The sequence below is a fragment of the Coregonus clupeaformis genome, chromosome 38 (assembly GCF_020615455.1).
Source record: "Coregonus clupeaformis isolate EN_2021a chromosome 38, ASM2061545v1, whole genome shotgun sequence".
Taxonomy (NCBI): domain Eukaryota; kingdom Metazoa; phylum Chordata; class Actinopteri; order Salmoniformes; family Salmonidae; genus Coregonus; species Coregonus clupeaformis.
The window spans coordinates 6,638,300-6,649,866 of record NC_059229.1 but is presented as its reverse complement, the minus strand read 5'-3'; the positions used below and the strand labels follow the sequence as shown (position 1 = coordinate 6,649,866).

At 39.9% G+C, this 11,567-nt stretch overlaps 1 long non-coding RNA gene across 1 annotated transcript; it reads right to left on the bottom strand.

Annotated features, from left to right (window-relative positions):
- Positions 1–814: 814 nt before the first annotated feature.
- Positions 815–1,523, bottom strand: LOC121534040. The gene is made up of 2 exons (XR_005994532.1): positions 1,333–1,523; positions 815–1,028 (listed from the first exon to the last, which is right to left on the bottom strand). It is a non-coding gene; the product is annotated as an uncharacterized LOC121534040 (long non-coding RNA).
- Between the last annotated feature and the right edge of the window lie 10,044 nt (positions 1,524–11,567).

Sequence of the window (11,567 nt, the reverse complement as noted above, 5' to 3'; positions counted from 1 at the left end):
AATGCTTTACTTCGAAATGCTGTCAATTATGTCAGTCATTGTAAACTTGTGCATTTATTCGAACCTCACCAAAAGCATTCAGGTAGTCTACCATGTTGTATCAAAGACAACAGAAGGGGACAGTAAAAGGTCTCGACACTAGTCTATGTGCTGGATCTGTGTTAACAGACCTTAAACTAAAGTATTGTTGGTACAAATGCTATTCATATCATAAGGAATAATGAAAGTGTGCTGTATGAAAAAATGAAGTTGTGCATTCAAAGTGAATTCCTCCAATGTGATTGTACTGAGTGGGATACCTTATGAAGAAACAAAAAGATGCAAGCAAGGTGTCACCCGAGAAAAGAAAGGTACAAAACCAAATGATCATGGACTGCATGTTTTTTTTTGGGATGCTCTTTCGGCTGTCTGGACAATCAATTGTATATAAAAGGCATAGGATACTGCAGATCAAAAGGGGAAAATTATAGCAAATGATGACAATTTATAGTCGGAAGAAAATGAACCAAACAGCAATGCATATGTTTCAGATGTTGAAATGGACTCTTTGCTGAATTATTTGTTATAATCACTGAGTTGTATGTGTTTATAAATTGTACCACCTGTAAATTAAAAAGTACATTTTATTTCCATCAGACACACGTGCATGTGTGTTATTTTTCTACTCGAAGGGCCGGTTTCCTGGACACATTAAGCCTTGTCCTAAACTAAAATGAACACTCAATGTAGATTTTGTTTCCGGGAAACCGGCGCATGTCCTTAGTGGAAACCGGCCCATGTCCTAATGAAATCAAGAAATGCCTGTAGACGTATATACTGCAAACGTGTTTATTATGACACTTGGATTAAAAGTCATGACGTAAGCCAATGATTATATACAATATATTTCAAATAGGGATGGATTCCTGAGTAACGCCAGTGCAGGCAGACGTTCCTCAGTTGGGTTGTGGTACGTCTCTACTCTGCACTCCGCCGTCCAAAATCTACCCATCCTTGGTAGTCCCGGTCCTAACACTCGTTCATCATCTCTGCGAACAATACAAACTTATATGAACCAAACAGAAAAGTTAAATGTGCGTTTAAGTGCTCAACCGAACGACGATACACTTCACATTTGCCACGGTAGATGTGGGTGTCTCTCTTTCTCTCTCACTCTCACTCTCACTCTCACTCCTACTCTCACTCACACTCTCACTCTCACTCTCACTCTCACTCTCACTCACACTCTTACTCTCACTCTCACTCTCACTCTCACTCTCACTCTCACTCTCACTCTCACTTACACTCACACTCACACCTACACTCACACTCACACTCACACTCACCACGTACCTGAGATGGCCTGTATGATTTGCTTGGACATCAACTCGCGCTGGTCCTCCGACAGGTGCGCCATCCTCTCCATCCGTGCCATGCTCATTTGAGTGTCTTGCTCCCGCCTAGCGACGTTCTCTGCAGCATTCCTCACTGCCTCCCTCCTGGCCAGTAGCTGTGGCAGTATCCCACCCTGTTTGGTGTTGTCATCCGACTTGGACACGGGCGATGTCAAACCAACCCCCACTAGCGCTGCCATGAGGGCGCACACCAACAATCCACTCATTGCCATGCCTGGACGCAGAAGAAGAGTTTTCTAACAATATAGCTTTAGATTATTAAAAGTAGGAAATGCAAAATGCAATTTTTTGTGTGAAAATGACAATTACTTTAAAAGAGAGGTGATCATATGTAACAGTCTATACAAAACGTAGTCAGCAAGTGCCAATGATATTGCCAGTTCTCTATGTCAGGTCTTTTATACACAAATGTATATTTAACCAATATGGTCAGAGCAATGTCTGATAACAATGTCCAAGATAGATCCCTTGATTGATTGAAAATGATGGAAACGCCATGCGTAATGGATACTTGGTGCCATTCTGCATTCAGGCGGGGCGCATCAATATTCTAATCGTTCACCTGGAAATGTGAGACAATAAAGTAAAACTCAGTTAGACGTTCAATAGTGGTTGTTGTTACAGAAGTCTACAACCCTGTCATAACACCTGTATCCAAGGCCAAGGTCCACCAACTCTAACTTCCACTTGCATTGAAATGCAACGAAAACCATGGATCGATCATTGAAAATACCATGGAATAAGTGGCAAGTGGTCCATCACTTAGAAACACAACGGCACCGTATCATTACTGTTGATCTTAATATAGACCTAGTTGTAAAATGATTATGACAGAGATATCGTTAAGGCGTAACCTAAACAACCAATGAGGAAGGGTTAAGTGGACAGTGTGTGGTGACGTACATCCTCCACTCTTATCTGGACTAAAGAGAGCATCATTGACTGGAAACAACATTAGAGTTGTTTACCTATAGATTTTCTAAATAGTCAAGGAAGTATCTTCTGTATATAATATAGTCTTTAAAAGCTGTAAATCGTTTTTTAATCCAATTCATACAGATATGATATCCATTTAGAATGTTGTCAATGAAGCTTGTCAATAGAAAATACATTTAAAAATACACTGTAATTGTTGTCAGGATACCACAGCCAAAGTGATATGCTGTTATGGAAATAGAAACAAAAGATAATGGTTTAACATGGACCTGATGTCTCTTTTCATTGTGCACTTCACAGTAATGTAAAGTATCAACTCATTTATATAGAAAAACTGCCAGCCAGTCTGTCAGTTTCTGGCACTCCAAGGGTGATGATAATGCATAGGGCGGCTCTTTCCTAGGAAGATTGGAGGTGTGTGTGTGTGGTAACTGGGGTAATTGAGGTGCGTGCGAGTTATTGTTCATTCAGTTTTGAGACGTAGGTGTGGAAGAGAGAGTTACGGAGAAACTGATCATTAAAGCAAAAAAGGATGTAAGATTCTTGATGTCGTAGATTCAAAATACACCTATTTTGTTAGTGTCATTCCACCTCCAGCCCTCCAAATTGTGCTGGACCAGTCTGTGCTGTGTCCCTCTTTTTTACTGGTGTAACTTCCAGTAAAGGAGGTATACCACTCCCCTACATACCTGCTTTATCATATGAGCCCAGACACACAGGCATTCCAACTGACATTTGGAAGGAATTGCACGTAGGCCAAAGACAATTAGGACACACCCTTTTACTTTTGTTACCGTCTTACGCTAATCGAGGCAGAACATAAATATCTCTACCTGTGATAATAGAAACAAAGAAAACCGTAGAAGTAGCAGAAGGCCTGCCAAGTGATTAGGCACGCAATGGTGTCTTGGTTTCCCAGACATTCCCTGGAAATACCTCTCATCACACAGTGCCAAAGAAGAGTCAAGTCAAACACTCCCTTTTAACCTTTTGCGTCACCAGAAAATACATAGAGGCCATTAAGTTAAGTGATTTTTTAATGTACAAGTGTATTGGCTGAATAGGGGGGCCTTGGGGTTTCAATGGGTGGTGGTTTGAGGATTGCGACAGTGAAGTCTTGATGGGGATGAGTTTACATAGCGAGGCATGTGGATCATTCATCACGTCGTCTTGTGGGTCCACCGTGTATTAATGATTCGTTACTTTTGTGGCTTTGAGGTAAAAAATAAAAATGTCTGCTTACAGATTCTTCAGAAAGTATTCATACCCCTTGACTTTTTCCACATTTAGTTGTGTTCCAGCCTGAATTTTAAATTGATACAATTTCGATTTTGTGTCACTGGCCTACACAAAATACCCCATAACGTTAAAGTGGAAATATGTTTTTAGACATTTTTACAAATTCATTAAAAGTGAAAAGCTGAAATGTATTGAGTCAATAAGTATTCAACCCCTTTGTTATGGCAAGCCTAAATAAGTTCAGGAGTAAAAATAAGCTTAACAAGTCACATTATAAGCTGCATGGACTCACTCTGTGTGCAATAATAGTGTTTAAAATGATTTTTTAATGACTACCTCATCTCTGTACCCCACACATACAATTATTTGTAAGGTCCCTCAGTCGAGCAGTGAATTTCAAACACAGATTCAACCACAGAGACCAGGCAGGTTTTCCAATGCCTCGCATAGAAAGGCACCTATTGGTAGATGGGTAAAAACTAAATAAAAGCAGACGTTGAAATCCCTTTGAGCATTGTGACGTTATTAATTACACTTTGGGTGGTGTATCAATACACCCAGTCACTACAAAGATACAGGTGTCCTTCCTAACTCAGGAAAGAAACTGCGCAGGGATTTCACCATGAGGCCAATGGTGACTTTAAAAGAGTTACAGAGTTTAGTGCTTGTGATAGGAAAAAACTGAGAATGGATCAACAACATTGTAGCTACTCCACAATACTAACCTAAATGACAGAGTGAAAAGAAGGAAGCCTGTACAGAATACAAATATTCCAAAACATGCATCCTGTTTGCAATAAGGCACTAAAATAAAACTGCAAAAAATGTGGCAAAGAAATTAACTTCATGTCCTGTATACGAAGCGTTATGTTTGGGGCAAATCCAAAACAATACATCACTGAGTACCACTCTACACATTTTCAAGCATGGTGGAGGCTGCATCATGTTATGGGTATGCTTGTCATCGGCAAGGATTAGGGAGTTTTTTCTTTATAAAAATAAACTGAATAAAGATAAGCACAGGCAAAATCCTAGAGTAAAAGCTGGTTCAGTCTGCTTTCCAACAGACACTGGGAGACAAATTCACCTTTCAGCAGGACAATAACCTAAAACACAAGGCCAAATATACACTGTAGTTTTTTACTTAGACAACATTGAATGTTCCTGAGTGACGTAGTTACAGTTTTGACTTAAATCGTCTTGAAAATCTATGGCAAGACTTGAAAATGGCTGTCTAGCAATGATCAACAACCAACTTGACAGAGCTTGAAGAATTTTATAAAGAATAATGTGCAAATATTGTACAATCCAGGTGTGTACAGCTCTTAGAGACTTATCCAGAAAGACTCACAGCTGTAATCGCTGCCAAAGGTGCTTCCAACATGCATTGACTCAGGGGCATGAATACTTATGTAAATGTAATATTTCTGTATTTCATTTTCAATAAATGTGCAAAAATAAGTTTTCACTTTGTCATTACGGGGTATTTGGTGTATTTGGGTGCTGTTATAATTATTTGTATTCCATATTGAATGGCTGTAACACAACAAAATGTGGAATAAGTCAAGGGGTATGAATACTTTCTGAAGGCACTGTATCTGTGTGCTATTCATCACTAATGATTTTTGTTCAGGTGAAATGGCCTGGGGATATGTCTGTTCATGCGCTGACAAGGTAGGACTCATTCATCATCATTACATGGCTCAATTCAGTCTAACCTGCCTTGCAGTGCTTGCACAGCAGCTCATTTTCCCCATGATCAAATAAAATCATAGAATGGTTTTCACTACTGTAAAAATCAAAATACAGACTCCTCTAACAGGTTGATGCTTTTCAGAATTAGTGTGTGAGCTTGGACAGTTCTTACTAAACAAAGAGAGCGTGTAAACATACAGGTTTGACTGAAATCCAGCCTCAGTATGTAGGAAAGTAAAGGTCCATCTGTCCATCAGTAGACATCATTTGATTTAATCATGGAGAAGTCATTAATCATTGAAAGGTTTATTTCCAAAACGATATATCCACATATTTTTCACAACTTTTTATTTCATCAGAAATGATTGCTTATGGGTACCTTCATGTGTTTGTAAAATATTACTGTTCTCAGATTTTTTATTCCTAGATTTTAGAAGAATGACATTTTTTTGTTGCATAATGCTATAAATCCATTGTTTAGCTGAAATATAATGTTCCTCTCCTGTATATTTGACTGTGATATCCCAGCTAGCACATGTGTTTCCTTGGAAGTTGTGGGAACGTACGTTTTTGGTTTCCCATTGGTTCTGGGAACGAAGCCGTACGTTTCCTGACCGTTAAAGCTTTTTAACGAAAGTGAAATATTCTCCTATTCTGGGAAAATACACTTTTAAGTTGCAAATAGGTTCAGATAATGTTTTACTATGGTTCCCTGAATGTTTTCCTGGGAGGTAATTAAATAATGTTCTGAGAACATGTTTAAAAAAGACTTTAAAATAACACTGCTAGTTTAGTTGTTGTGAACTCCAAGCACAGATATAAATGAATTTACCTAGTCAGTAATCATGCAAACCCATTAATTTTTTATTGTGGCATGGCGTCTGTAAGATTCGAACCTATGATCTTCTGGTCTATCCATGGAATTAGTCCACTGCGGCACCAGGATGGAGCTAGCATGCCATGTGTTTTTTTACTCATACAAAGCTGTTCATTTTAGTTTATTCAAACAGATCCTATTTCAAAGGAAAAAAGCACTCATTAAGATCAGGTGTGGCCAATTAGTGGAAGTGGCCAACACACCTGAACACACTTAACAAGATAGAGGATAGTCAGAGTTTTGTTGATGCTAAGAATGGAATGTATTCTGTTTGTTTTTAAATAACATTATTAGAACATTCTTTGAACGTTACTCATGTTTTCTTGTGGATTTCATGGAAAGTTTTCTTAATGTTCTGAGAACATTACTTTAAATAGAACCAAGAGGAAACCTGCAGAAAATGTCATGCTGAAGTACTGAAATTCCCACAGAAGAACGTTGTTTCTTAACGTTCTCTGAATGTTTTGAGAACATGACTTTAAATAGAACCATGAGGAAACCTGTAGGAAATGTTATGGCAGCATTTCCCAAACTTTGGGTCGCCTGATTAAAAAATAGGGAGAGAAACTCTGAAATAAATAAAAATGATTGTGCTTGGTTCATAGAACTGGGGTTACGTCAGATACGGTGGTAATAAACAGAGCGGTGTCACGCCCTGGCTCTGGGGTCACTTGTATGTTGAGCCAGGGTGTGCATTTCATTTGTTTATCTAGTATGTGTATTTCTATGTTGGCCTGAGTGGCTCCCAATCAGAGGCAACGAGTGTCAGCTGTCGTTGGTTGTCTCTGATTGGGAGCCATATTTAAACTGTCTGTTTCCCATTTGTGTTTGTGGGATCTTGTTTCTAGTCTGTTTATGTTAGACCGTGAACTGTCACGTATCGTTTGTTGTTTTTGATCGTGTCTCTAATTAAAGAGTATGTTTGCCTGCAACGCTGCGCCTTGGTCCTCATCTCTGTTCGACGATCGTGACAGAAGATCCCACCAAGACTGGACCAAGCAGCAAGTCCAGGAGTATAACAATAGAACACTATGAAAAATATGGGAAACCAGGCCTGTTATTCATAGCAGACTTCGAAAAGGCATTTGATAAAGTTCGACTGGAATTTATATATAAATGCCTGGAGCATTTCAATTTTGGAGAATCTCTTATAAAATGGGTCAAAATCATGTATAGTAACCCTAGGTGTAAAATAGTAAATAATGGCTATTTCTCAGAAAGTTTTAAACTGTCAAGAGGAGTGAAACAAGGTTGTCCACTATCGGCATATCTATTTATTGTGGCCATCGAGATGTTAGCTATTAAAATCAGATCCAATAATAATATCAGAGGATTAGAAATACAGGGCTTAAAAACAAAGGTGTCATTGTACGCAGATGATTCATGTTTTCTTTTAGATCCACAACTAGAATCCCTCCACAGCCTCATAGAGGATCTAGATACATTTTCTAACCTCTCTGGATTAAAACCAAATTATGACAAATGTACTATATTACGTATTGGATCACTAAAAATACAATTTTTACATTACCATGTAGTTTACCAATAAAATGGTCTGATGGTGATGTAGATATACTCGGAATACATATCCCAAAGGAAATAAATGATCTCACTTCAATACATTTTAATAGAAAGTCAGCAAAAATAGATAAGATCTTACTACCATGGAAAGGAAAATACCTGTCAATTTGTGGAAAAATCACCCTGATTAACTCTTTAGTATTATCCCAGTTTACCTATTTGCTTATGGTCTTGCCTACGCCTAGCAAACAGTTTTTTTAAATTATATGAGAAAAAATATTCAATTTTATTTGGAACGGCAAGCCAGACAAAATTAAAAGAGCATATTTATATAATGAATATGAATTCGGAGGACAGAAATTATTAAATATTAAAGCATTAGACCTATCACTAAAATCTTCAGTCATCCAAAAGTTATACTTAAATCCGAACTGGTTCTCAAGCAAATTAGTAAGATTGTCTCACCCACTGTTCAAGAAAGGCCTTTTTCCCTTTATTCAGATTACAACCTCTCACTTTCAGTTATTTGAAAAGGAAATAATCTCCCAAATGTCACTATTTCTAAAACAAGCCATAGAAAGTTGGTTGCAATTTCAATTTAATCCTCCAGAAACGACAGAACAAATAATGCAACAAATATTGTGGTTAAATTCAAATATACTAATTGACAAAAAACCTTTATTTTTTGACAGAATGTTTAAAAAGGTATAATCTTCGTAAATGATATCATCGGTAGGACTGGTGGAGTTATGTCGCACATGCAGCTAACAAAAACATATGGAAATGTCTGCTCTACCCAGAATTACAACCAAATAATTGTAGCCTTACCGCAAAAGTGGAAGAGGAAAGTTGAAGGGGGAGAAAGTAAGGAACTTGTCTGTCGGCCTTGCATTAAAGAACATAATTGGTTAAGGAAAACTGTGATAAATAAAAAAGTATATCAGTTTCACTTAAGGACCAAAGGATTGACAGCCGTCCCCATATAGATTGCAAAATAGTTGGGAAGAGATCTTTGACGTACCGATCCCATGGCATAGTGTTTATGAACTGACACGCAAAAACGACACCGGATTCAAAAATTAGAATCTTTCAATTTAAATTATTATATAAAATTCTTGCTACCAATAGAATGTTATTTATATGGGGGATACAATCTTCCCAGCTCTGCAGATTTTGCTGTGAAGAGATAGAATCATTAGATCATTTGTTTTGGTTCTGTCCATTTGTAGCTTGTTTTTGGACACAGGTCCAGGAATGGCTAAAGGATTGCAATATTTACCTGGAACTAACCTTGCAGATAGCATTACTGGGTGATCTGAAAAGTCACAGTCAATCAATCAATAATATAATAATACTTTTAGCAAAAATGTTTATTTTTAATTCACAATCTGTAGAAGCAATGAGAATAGAAAGGTTCAGAACTTTTGTAAAACATCACAGTAAGGTCGAAATATATATGGCAAATAGAAATCCTATATGGATGGTGTTAAGAGATAGATGGGAGGTATTGAATAGAGTTGAAGGATGGGACTAATAACAAATAACAACAAATAATAACAAAGATAGCTAATAATGTAAGCATACTGTGTCCATAATAAGTATATAGGTTGTATGTTGGGAGCTTTTGGGAAAGAGCACAGTTAGAAAGATATGGCATTTAGAAGCAAACCGGATGGACATCATGAAAATGATCGGAGAGGTTGAGAGTAGAAGAAGTTCAGGAGCAAAAAAATAAATAAATATATATATATATATATATATATATATATATATATATATAGATATAGAATTATTGTAAAATTAACTCTGTCCATAAGGTGTAGATAGTAAGTATAGACCGGAAGTAGAGGCCTGGGCGTTGTTGTTCACTAATTTACTCCAAGTAGGGAAAGGATGGTGGGGTTGAAAAGTAATAAAGGGGAATATATATATAAAAAATAAAAATAAACATGGGGGATTGGAAGTGATGCAGACAATTACATTGATAGAAGATACAATCTATCTGCAATATTAAGCTGATCCATCCCCCCAAAAAAAAAAAAAAAAAAAAAAAACTAGTCCAGGAGCCTGCGCCTGAGAGATCTCTAGCGGATCTCCTTCGCCTCCTCGACTGGGTCAAGCCATGTGAGGAAGAGAGGGGCTTGACGTGGAGGCAGAAGGGCGAAAGGCTGGCGAGGAGCATGGAGACCTGGTCCACGGGTAGGAGTGAAGCCCATACATTTTTTAGGGGGGGGCTAACGCCGTGGACGACGGGGCAGCAGGAGGCCGCCAGGTTACGGGAGTCACTGGTCACCAGGGGGAAGGGAGGATGTAGAGGCACGGCGAGAGGTACTGGCGTGTGTTGCCAGTCCGGTCCGGCCTGTTCCTGATCCCCACGTGGGGCCAGTGGTGTGTGTTCCCAGTACGGTCCGGCCTGTTCCTGCCACTCGCACCAAGTCAGTGGTGCGCTCGTCAGCCCGGCACGCCCGTTCCTGCTCCCCGCACCAAGTCAGTGGTGCGCTTCGTCAGCCCGGTCCGGCCCGCTCCTGCTCCCCGCACCAAGTCAGTGGTGCGTTTGCGTCAGCCCAGCGCGGCCCGCTCCTGCTCCCCGCACCAAGTCGGTGGTGCGTTTGCATCAGCCCGGTGCGGCCGTTCCTGCTCCCCGCACCAAGTCAGTGGTGCGCGTCGTCAGCCCGGTCCGGCCCATTCCTGCTCCCCGCACCAAGTCAGTGGTGCGTTTCGATCAGCCCAGCTCGGCCCGTTCCTGCTCCCCGCACCAAGACAGTGGTGCGCTCGTCAGCCCGGGTGCGGCCCGCTCCTGCTCCCCGCACCAAGTCAGTGGTGCGTTTGCGCCAGCCCGGCGCGGCCCGCTCCTGCTCCCCACACCAAGCCAGTGGTGTGCGTCGTCAGTCCGGCACGGCCCGTGCCTGTTCCACCGGTGGCTGGTCCGGCACCGGTCAGATGCTTCACGCCGGAGCTAGAGCAATCCGCTCCACCAGTGTGCAGTCCAGCTCCGGCCAGCGGGGCCAGACCGGACCAGGGGTACTTTGGGGGTTGGAGAGGGAGCGGGGATCAGGCCCGGAGCCGGATCCGCCGCCTAAGCGGAGTGCCCACCCGGTCCCTCCCCTGTGGTGTTTGGTGGGCATCGTGACAAGCGGTTTCTGTTTTCTTCCAAAAAATGTGACTATCTTTTCAATTGTTTAAGCTACAAAATATTATGACCCCATCACTGAAAGACAAGACTCCCAGGAACAGATATGTTTTATGTTTCCCTCTACAATGCCCACAAGCCTCATTAGAACATAATGGACAAGACCAGGCACTAAATCAGACTTGGGGGAAAATAACATCATAGACTGTCATACCCCCCAATTAAAAAAGTAAACATTGACCGTTGATTACATCACTTTTTTTACATGGTGGGGTCGCAAACATTTTTTGATATCAAAATGAGACCGCGGGCCAAAAATCTTTGGGAATCTCTGTGTTATGGGAAGGTTGTACGCAATTAACCATAGGACAACCACGCTCTCACCAAGCTCTAAGAAACATGTGGTTCTCAGAACGTTATGTGCTAGCTGGGATGTGGTTGTCTCACCTAGCTAGTTTAAAATGAATGTGCTTTCTGTAAATTGCTCTGGATTAGAGCATCTGCTAATGACTAAAATGTCAAATGTAAATGTTCTACATACAGATCTCATATTACTGTACTGAATAATTTATTAGTAAAACATTTTTAAATATGTCACAAATGTATCATTTGTATATTTCTTTATAATAATTTTAGTTATTTGTTAAATTGGACTGTGTGAAACCTAGCAGTACTAACAAATACATGTTTGTCATTGAACAAACTCATTAGATAGTGAAAAAACAATAAAAGCTAATTTACCAACATTTCTGAAAATGGATATATAGCATTTTGG